The sequence below is a fragment of the Ambystoma mexicanum genome, chromosome 4p (genome assembly GCF_040938575.1).
Source record: "Ambystoma mexicanum isolate Mex_15411 chromosome 4p, UKY_AmexF1_1, whole genome shotgun sequence".
NCBI lineage: Eukaryota > Metazoa > Chordata > Amphibia > Caudata > Ambystomatidae > Ambystoma > Ambystoma mexicanum.
The window spans coordinates 75,171,880-75,182,746 of NC_090927.1; positions in this window are offsets into that span (position 1 = coordinate 75,171,880).

Genomic DNA, 10,867 nt, shown 5'->3' on the forward strand with positions numbered 1-10,867 from the left:
AACAGGATCAGATCATCTGCATATAGGAGACGTGTTATTGTTGTCCCTTTTAGTGTTGGTGTAAAAGATCTCATCTTCTGGTCAGAGCACTGAAAATCACCCAGGTATGCATTGAACAGAACCGGGGTAAGCAGGCATCCCTGCGTTACCGCTCTTGCTGTAGGGATATCCACAGATAATAAACCTGATTGATTTGGCCGAACTTTCATCAATGTATTGTTGTAGAGGGCTTGTACAGGCTCCAAGATGTCTTTTGGGCACTTCCAGACTGACAATTTCTTCCATAGGGTTTTTTGCGATTGACCTATCAAAAGTCTGGACCAGGTTGTTGAAAGCTACGAAAAAAAACCTAGGACTGCCTTCCATAATTTTGCCCTTCAAAGTGCTTAATAGCATGATGTTTGCTGTTGTTCCCACTTTTTTTACCGAACCCGCCTGAAACGGGCCGGCACACCCTGCCGTTCTTGCTCATGATTGAAAGCGGGTCAATATTAGTGAGCCAAAGACCTTGCTGATGACGTCTAATAAGGCAATCGGGCGGTAGTTCCTTGGGTTTTCTTTCTGCCCTTTTAAAAAATTGGAACCACTGTTGCCGTCTGGGCCTGGTGCTCTCGAGGTATTTAGCTTCAAAATGTTCCACAAGATTGTCTCAACATCGTATGGGACATCCCAAGTTGTTAACGACTTCTCTCCCGAAACACAATAGTCCCCTGCCGGTCTTTGGAAAGCTCTTTGAAGTGATCCACCCATGTGTTCTCACCTACATTATTTTGTAGAGCGTTGTTAGTGGAGTTTGTTGTAGTTCTTACTAGAGACCAGAATTCTCTTGATTTGCCACCACAGACCACTCAGAGCATTTGGTTGGAGTCTTGTTGGTATATTTTTAGTCGATAGCCCGTTATCCTGTTTTTGAACTGCTTTCCTACAAGTGTGGCCTTTTCTTTGTTTACTTGCCAGTTGGTCCTTACCGCCAGCCGCTTGGCCCGCCACATTCAACCAGAATTTGTGGGTGTTAGACCTTAAGATGTTGCTTAATTTTTTTCTTTTTTGTGCCCAAGAAGCAAGCAAAGGTTGAAAGTCAATTATTGGCATTCCTATCTCTGTTTCCCCGGGTTTACCGATCGATTGGTATTTCTTTCGATGGCAATTAAAGTTTATCTTACGCGGCTGCCATGGTTGCATTCTTCGACTTGACTCGTCATTTTGGGTTTCAGGTTCCTGAGAATCTTCCATGGTAAAGTTTACAGATTGTGATCGCTATGCTTAGTTCTTATTACTTCAAAGGTGGTCATAAGAGGAAGAAGTTCTCTTGACACGAAAATATGGTCTATTGTTGCGTGTGACCCTTCTCGCTCGCATGTCAGGACTCGTGCTTTACTTGATTTGATGTTAAATGTAAGTTATGAAGTTTTCTAGAGTTCATCAGTGTTTTCCATAAGGTTCCTCTCTCAACTGCTGAAGATGTTTTGTTTGCACCACTTTGTTCTCCCCTGCATTTCAAGCAAGATCTGTTTAAATCGCCACATATGATTTTGTATTTCACTTGATGTTCTATGTAAGCCTCATCAATTACATCCTCTACCATCGTCAAGAAATTCTCGTTGATCATTGCCTGAGGATTCCAATATATGTTGATTATTATCATGGTTTCGCCCACCTCTTCTGCTGTGGAGCCGGATACCAGAGTAGGAGTAGAGCTTCTAAAAATAGGTTTGAGGTAAGTGTTTTTGTAAATTGTATTCCGCTTCCGGAACATATTGCAGTTATTAAACCCAATGTTGGTCATCCTTTTTCAACCTTTTGAGCCGGAGAGATGAAGAGCTCATAACCATCCAGATATGTTTTTTCCGCGAGCCATGTCTCTTGAAGACATAAATATTGGATTTTCCCAGATTAACGTCGCTAGGGGCTGTCAAATGTTGGGAACCTCTTGTGTTCCATGATCCTAGTTTCAATAAGCTTGGAACCAATGTAGGAACTTCTACCCCTTCTCCTTGTGACGTTTGATGTTGAGATCTTGCATGGCCATCTTTGCGACTGAGTCGCTAAGGCCTCTGCGATCCAGTTCCACGTTTGTTGTTCATGCTCGTTTTGAGTCCTTATCATGTTTTTTACTTAGTGCTGAAGGAGGATCTTGCTCAAAAGTTACTTTCAATTTTGAGAATGGGCCACAAGGCACTCGACCTGTATCCAATGGATCGTTGAAAAGCTTGTTTTCTCTTCTCCTGTTTCTTGAGTAGTCTTCTATGTTCCGTGAATTTTTATGAGATGGAGAAAAGACTGTTTGTTTACACTCTGTTATGTTTTCACTGTAGTATTGTGAGGTGTGATCGTTAATATATTATGTTTCTGTTCTCTATATATTTCTTTTTCTGATCTCTTTTTTCTTTGTTTCTCTTCCTCCATGATGGATGGGTTGGAATAGACACCACTGGAGGCCGGTTTGTCCGACAATCGCCCAGTGACTTTGATGATATCGAGTTTTTTTCAGTGTGTTTTATTTCTGTGCGATCATATCCTAGCATTAGTAGACTCTCCACTGCATCCATTAACATGCCCTTCACCACTGGTGAGGTAATGTGTAGATAGGACTGGCCGTGTGTCCTTCATGCCCAGGTTCGACAATTTTCAAGTCCTCAGACCAAAGTAAACAAAGGTTTGCTATGCAGTGGAATAAGATCAGGATTGTTTTCCTATTTAGGATCACCTCCTCGCCTTTATCAAGAAATTGTTCCAGTTTAAAAGTGCAATTTCTTTTGTCTTTTTCATTTGTTGGATAGGGTTCCTTGTCGCGCTGATGCCGCCTTTCAAAGTGTGTGCCAGCGTGTTCACGTGATCTCTGATTTTCCTTCCGTCCAACACTTTTTCCAGCATTTTTGTATTTTGAATACGGTGAGGCTCTATGGAAGTCCCCCGATCTTCTTGGGTGGCTTTCATGTGATGAGCTTCTATTTCTCCTTGTTGTGTACCTTTGTTTAGTTTTTAAAGGAGATGAGCTTTTTGTTTTTGCGTTGCTTAGCAATCTTTCATGTGTACTTTGGTCTACCTTGATATTTGTTTTAGCTAATTTTTGACGTCTGTTTTCCAGTGTTAAAAAGACGGGAGATTCCACCTCTTCAGTCTCTTGCTTCCTCAGTGCTTTAGTGGTGGTTGCACTTTGCCAGTTCACTATGATTCTCTTATTTGACAGGGGTACACCGTTCAATTCTACTTCCGACTCTTCAACTGGATACGGACTTAAGTTCATCAGGTCCTCATTAGCTTCAAAATCATCTATAGCTATTGGTGATTTTTGTATTTTGTTTTTGTTACCGTCCTCTTTACTACCAGCCTTTGGTGTAGTTTCTATCTCCTTTGGTCTGGTTCATTATCAATTTTCCTCGGAGCTGGCATTGGTGCTATGTTCTTTTCTGTTCTTCCTCCACTATTTTTTGTCAGGGAGGGAGTACCTTGTGGATTTTCGCTAAGCAGTGCAATGTCAGTGTCGTCCTGATGTTTGTTCCTTGTCTGAGCAAAGATATCAAAGTCTTTATTTGTAATATCAGTTGAAGTGTTACTATTTTCCATTTTTTAAGGCTTGAGTCGGTGGCCTCTTATTCGGGGCCTGGTTATTGATTTCTAGTACTACACAGCCGTTTAATGGCTGTTTCCATTGTGCTTCATGTTTTCCCTTGTTAGACTCCAAGAACTTTTTAGACAACAATTCTAGCCATCCATGCTTATTGCTGTCTGTGTGACTGTTTTGATGTTTCGATGATTACTGCGTACTGTAACAGGGCTTTGTTCTGAGTTATTGGGGTTGTTAGTTTTATGGAGGCATCCTGTTTTCGTTTCCATTGTTGGTTGAGTGCCTATTGAGGTTAGTTTTGGATCTCTTTGTTCTTTAACAGGCTCTGTAGTTCCCCCCCCTTCTCCAGCCTCTAAGGTAGTTGTTTGTGGACCGTTGTTTCCCACATCCCTTTGCCTTAAATCAACTGCTGCGATGTACCCCTACAAGTATATTAACTTGGAGTCCATCATTGCAGTTATCATGGTGTGGTCCTTCAGTGTATCATTTAAACCCTCATAAAGCTTACTGAATGGGGCTAGAGCAATAGTGACTGCTGACATAATTGCAAATAGGTCAGGTTTTTTGTTTAGTGTAGCTTTTCTGTTTGTTTGGGGAAGTTCACTTAATCTTCTATTTTGGAGGGTTATGGTGAGGGAAGTTTGCACTAAGATGGGCTCCTCCGGATTTTTCTTGTTATTTATCCTCTCTTGCCTCTCCTTCAATATGAGCTCCCCAGATTCAGTCGAGAGTTGTTCATTTGTTAGGTCTGTGTCCTCTTGTAAGTCACCTAGTTTTAGTGTCTAAGTGAGATCTCTGCTTTCTTAGCTGGATGTTTTGGATTCCGCAGCCAGAATCGCTTGTGTTTACATCTTCTGCAGGCAAACAGGGCGTTGCCGTGTTTTTGTCGATGTTCTGTTTTGGGGGGTGCTTTCCGTCCTCAGTTTAAGGCCTGTCAATTGGCTCTATGTCTTCATGCTCCTACCTTTGTCTAGAATGCTAACTCCACTTAGCGGGAGGAGTCGATGTGCAGAGTTTGCAGTTGGACTTAAGCCTCCCTTTGAGCTTGTTATAGTTGGCGCAAGCGCCGTAGTTGATGGACGACCAAAATTACATCTTCTTGATGTTTCTGGTTTTGCAGTCGCTGCTATTGTAACTACAATTTGCTTGTTAGAGGGGAAAATAAACTCCTGTTCTCAATCTATTGCTGGGCATGTTTGGCCTTCCAGAATCTCTGCGTCTGAAAGTTCACTTGTGTTGTCAAATATTGTTTTACTCTGTTTACAAATTAAATCTGTTAGCGGGTTAGTATAGGGCAGTCTTATGGGAGTCATTGTCCTATATTTTCAAGGCTTTACTGATTTCTTTAAACCATTTTGATGTTGTTTACTTTGCCTGCTTTTAATGGAAGTAGTTTTCTCTGTTATGTTTGTTATTTTTGATGCGGTCATCAATTTACCGGCACGCCGGGTAAGAAGTTTTGTTTGCCGCGCCCCTTTTAAAGTATTGTGTTCCTTGTTGTTAAAAACGAATTTGCCCGGCTCCTCCAAGTTAACAGGTACCTTTCTTCTTGATTGGTTGTTACTGTACCCTCGCTTTCTTCCCCCTCTGAAGCTGTTAAACTGAGTTCCTCAACCTGTAATGTTCGAGGGGTGTTTAAGAGAGGGGGGACTAACCAGGTCTTCAGTTTCCGTCACTGCCTGCATTTCAGTTTCGACCTCAAAAGACACCTTTACCGGCTCCATAGTCAACTTTTCGTTTTGTTCGAGATGGTCTTCTGTCGTTTCGTTTATTTTGGCGTTGACTTTGTTTGTGACTCATACACGCGACTAGAGCCTTTTTCACATTAAAAAGAGTAATCCGGTTATTGACCTTTCTTTGTCGTGGGCCTCTGTTTCCCCACGCATCACAGGGGTTCCCTTCAGCAGGTCCTCTCCACCTCTCCCCACACCTGCTAACGTAGGAAGCCTCTCCCGCCCGCCTAAAATATCAACTCCTCTGCCTTTGCTGCAAGGGGAGATGGGCTGAGGTGAGTCTGCGGGGGATTACTGCCAAGTGGGGGTACCATTCTTGGATTCAAGGGCTGCCTCTACACTCGATGTTTCATTATTCACTTCAAGTTGCTTTACGAGTGGACTTTTAGTGGCCATTAAAGTCATTAAGGTCATGATGCGACTGGTGCAGGGACATGCAAGCAAAGTGGTGGGCACCTTCATCAAAGGGTCTTGAGGTGTGCTGTTTGTTATTGTCGTACCTGCAACAGCCTCCTCATCCGTCCTCTTCCTGGAAGATGGCAAATCCAGTGTTGACAATCCCAAGTGGGGAGGGTGTGGATTGTAGTGGGCTCGGCTGTCCTGGTTCACCTGGCTCCTCGCGTCGGAGAGGCAAACTTCACAAACAGCGACCCTCCTCTTCTTTATTCTGCTTATGCGCCTTGGCATCCATTGCAGCCATAGACTGCCAAAGACTGCAACTCTGCAGCAACTCTGCAGCCAGGTAGAGCTTTTAGCTTGCACCTCCCACTCCAACAGTAGAAACAGAAAGACTTCCAACCACGGTCAGGGGTACCAAGAAACAGAGAGAGCTGCCAAAGACTGCAACTCTGCATCAACTGCACAGCCCCTCAGTGGCCAGGTAGACCTTTTAGCTTGGAACACCCATTCCAACAGTGGAAACAGCAGAAAGACTTCCAACCACTGTCAGGGGTACCAAGAAACAGAGAGAGCTGCCGTATGCAGCAACTCTGCGGTCGCTGTGCGGCCAGGTAGAGATTTTAGCTTGGACCTCTCACTCAAAAGTAAAAACAGAAGAAAGACTTCCAACCACTGTCAGGGATACCAAGAAACAGAGAGCTGCCAAAGACTGCAACTCTGCTATGCTATGGTGTGTTCTGCCTTTCCTTGCTGCATCTGTTTCCTGATTTCTGCACATGTTTTTCCTCCATTTTGCTATTGCTTTTCTGCCTTTCCTAGCCTTGCTGCACCTGTTTCCTGCTTTCTGCACTTGTTGTGCATTTTATCCAACCTTCAAAACCTCAACTTCTGCATACACCTCTCACACGCTAAACAAACGCAACCACATCTTTGCACAGCAATCCGCATGCACTCGACTACACTGCAACAGCAAAACAAACCTCACATGGCCCCACACAACAGCACAGGGGAGTCTACCGTTTTATAAATCGCACAATGCTCAGCGAACGGTGTAAACAGAAATGAAGATGTCAACATCACAAATCTCGCTCTACCTCTTCCCGCTATGCCCTACTAATCCAAACCACCCTCTTACCACTCAGATCCGCCAGAGCAACAGGGGACCACTGCGGTGGTGTTAGTGCACGGTATAAATGACCTTTAACATTAACATTTTGCTATGGCCTTTTCTGTCTTTCCTCTGCATCTATTTCCTGTTCTTTGTATTTGGTTTTCCATTTCATTTGGAGCGTTTTTTTTAGCTTCCCCTGCCTGCCCTCCACCTGCACCTAGCCCTCTGAGTGGCTTCCAACCCTCCCCCTGCCTGCCCATTGGTCCGTGATGAGGACACAGTACGGAAAACCTCTCCTCTTCACTGACCCTCCCAGGGAAGCCATGGCCGGGCAGCCTGCATAGGGTCACGGCAAAGGACCGCTTCCATGAGCAGCTCCCATTGCCTGTTTGCCCCTGTTCACTCATGGACACCCGACATAGCACCCTAAAGGAACAACTATGGTAAGGTGATACGGCAGGTGGGCACAGCCATTAACGTGCTCAATTAAGATCATACCACTTCATTATTACATTCAAATCAGAACACTAGGTAGATTACCTATTGCACTCCTTAGATAGCCAGTTAAATGTATTTTGGAGGGCACTGTTGTGTTATATTTGAGGCATTTTGTGGTTTGGGGGGCTGGGCAGTGGGTTGCACTTACATTTATTGGGTGGGGCAGAGAATGTGTTGGACTTGGATGTATTTGGGGTGCAGGATATACATTGCACTTAGATGTATTTGAGGGCAGGAAATGTGTTGAACTTAGATGTATATTTGGGGGGTGGAAATGTGATGGGCTTAGACGTATTTGGGGGGCAGAAAATGTGTTGGACTTAGATGTGTGACTAGAGGACTCTTACACGGAGAAACTGATCAAACAGTGGCGCCAATAACAAAGCTCCATCCGAGCCTCAAGGTACGTATAAAAGCACCACTTGAGTGGACCTCTGCCACAGGCATTACTACCCACACACACGCATCAGAATGCAGTGACAGCCTATGGAAAATTAGGTGTAACTGGGCACATACTGCGTTCACCTACTTACACCTGATTAAGCCTCAACACCTCTGCCATCAGAATACAGCAACATCCTACAACATAAATTCGGTCCAGTTGGACACAGAGACTCTCGTACACTCTCCTGACCTCCCTCAGCACCAGACCACATGCCTGATCTCTAGGGTTGCTTACTGGAGCCTGGCCAGCCCACTTAATTCCTATCTTGTCCAAAATGCACACACACGCATCCTAAGCCTTTTCTGAGAATTTTCCATACTCTGGACTGCTGTACCGGAGGGTGTTGCAACCACAAGCACATTGAGACCATGGTAATGGGAAAAGGCGCTATATAAATGGTATTTTGATGGTATCTGTCAATATTATATTGAGCCATTTAAACAAACAACTGGCATTAATTCTTCACAGAATTACGTAATATTAATGCTAGTTAGATATCTACCAAATGGTTTAAAATGACTCACATTAATTACTAACTATACTCATATTTCTAGATCAGGAGAAAACCTGGACTTAGCTATTTGTATAGCAGCACAGCAATAGAACTACAAGTGCCCATAATAGTGCATATAGTATATTTGCACCCGGGGAAGGGCGCTTAGCCAATCAGGTGACTGGAAATGCCTGTGAGAACACACAGTGTACCGCCCGTGTTTCTCCAGCCACCCAGCCCTTCCCCGGGTGCCGCCATTTGCCACTCGATGCCGCCACTCTCCTCCCCACCCCAAAGACATCCTGCACCCTTCCCCCACTTCCCTCTCCACTCACCTGCTGGATCGGAGCATTGTGCTCCGATCCCGCTACTCCCTCCTGTCCTCGGCACCCAAAATAGAAATAGAAAAGGGACAATTGTAAGAAATATGTGACATTTACATGTTAGGATTATAAAATCTACTTTCCAAAATACACCTTCAATACTAGGCCTAACTCCAAATACAATGGTCCTCTTTATGAGTTTGGTGGTAAATCAGTGGGTAATTCACTGATTTACCACCAAAATGAATTACCAGTATCACCACTGTGCCATTACCATGGGATCAGTGGTTGTTTGACAGTTTAAATCCCCATTTTTTGATTTCAGAGGACTTCAAGGGAATGTCTAGGAGATGTACCCAAGCAGTAATTTCCGAGTGTTAAATCTTGGTGGTAAAGTGGATGATTTACCTCCAGCTTTTCCTGAGGTAGCTCCTCCACTTTACTTCCAAAGCTCAAGGTATGGAGGTGCCATAATGTGGCAGTAAAGTGGTGGTATTGGAATTGCAATGGGGGGAGCCACCTAAGGCCGGAGACCTCTGTACCATTCCAGGTGCAGTTTAGATTTTGCCCTTTCATTTCACTGCAGCTAAATAGTAAGGAATTTTCTGTTCGCTGTCCTCCATAATATCTCTGTTTATTATTAATGGGTGTATGCAGTGCGTGAGTATACGCGGATGGCTGGACAGTGGAGATGGGCGCAGCCTCTGTTTGCCCGCTGAGATCTTTATCTGATAAAGTACCAATTGTGTCCTAGTTATATGTATGTATGTATGTATGTGTGAGTTTGGCATTGCACAACTGTTTTTATTCTGTGAAAGTGAGACTGTGCCAATGTGCAAATAGATGACAAAATAAGGCCAGTCTGTCTGGCGAAAGTTAATCTGCAAAATGGGGTCTTACACCTCTCTTTATACCTAGAGATGCCAAACTACTAAAAGCTCACGGCAGAGCTATATACCATGGAGGTTGCATATTGGTGGGACCGTGAGAGGGTCAGTGGCAACACTGATTTGCTTTAACTTTGGCAATCCATGTAAGGACCATTAACTAATCTCGTAGAGCGAGCCTACTCCCACCGAAGCCTCAGCTGTCTTTGCGCACTCATAACACAAGCTACCCCCCACCTCCCAGCAAGATGGGCAGAGCCTCTACGTTAGCCCACAGAGATCTTCACCCGGATAAAGTACCAATTCTGCCCTCGATTTTTGTGTAGAATATATATATATACACATATACCTAGTCAAGTAAAAAACTTTAGTTGCAGTGCAGTTAAGGTGACTAAACGCAACACATTTGGAAACTTAGGACCGACTTAACTCGGCATGTTCCCATTGATCTCCCCCATAATGCCATACCGCCCATAATGCCATTTTGTGTGGCATTGTGAATACCTTCTCTTATAATACATATGTGCTCCTGGGCTTTAAGTCGGTCCTGAGTTTCCCAATGCGCTGAATTTCAAGGTTTTTGTTGGGTTACGTTTAGTCACCTTCACTGCACTTCTACTAACGTTTTTTCCTTGAATTCCAAGGGTTTTGTTATACCTTCGGCCTGCCGACTGTATATTTTTCAGCGCCACTGGACATGGGCTTCAGCCATGGCCAGCGGGCACAGCTTTTAGCCATGCCCACTGTATATTTCTCAGCCCAGGCCATGCCCACTGTATATTTTCCGGCACCACAAGCCATGGCCGGGGGCCACAGCCTTCCACCGTGCCCACTGTATATTTTCCAGCACCAATGGGCGCGGCCTTCAGTCGTGCCCACTGTATATCTCAAAACACTAACTGCCCACTAACAATGGCCTTTTGCCATGGCCAGCGGCCACGGCCTTCAGTCGTGACCACTGCATTTTTTAAATCACTCTCTACTCGCTAGCGAGGACCTTTGGCCGTGCCCACTCTCTATTTGTTTTAACACTAACAGGCCACTGACCATGGCCTTCAGCCATGCCCACTTTATATTTTACAAAACTACCAGGCCTTCAGCCGTTTAAAATGCTACCAAGCCATGGCATGGCCAGTGATTTTTCACCCACCACCTCACTGTAGCTGTTTAAATATCCTTTATTTATTGTTTTTACTTTTTCTCCATAACGGTGGCTATAATATCAATGTACTGCATATAGCTGCGATTATCGGGAACAACAGCAAAAAACAAACAGGTTCCCCTGGAACCCCACTCACTCAACAAGTGGCCCTCTGGTCATGGCAATGTCCCCTCAATCCCACCAACTTCCATTTGCCTCCCCAGCCCTCAAACTTACGTTGTACTGTGTGATGCATTTTAATTTCCTGA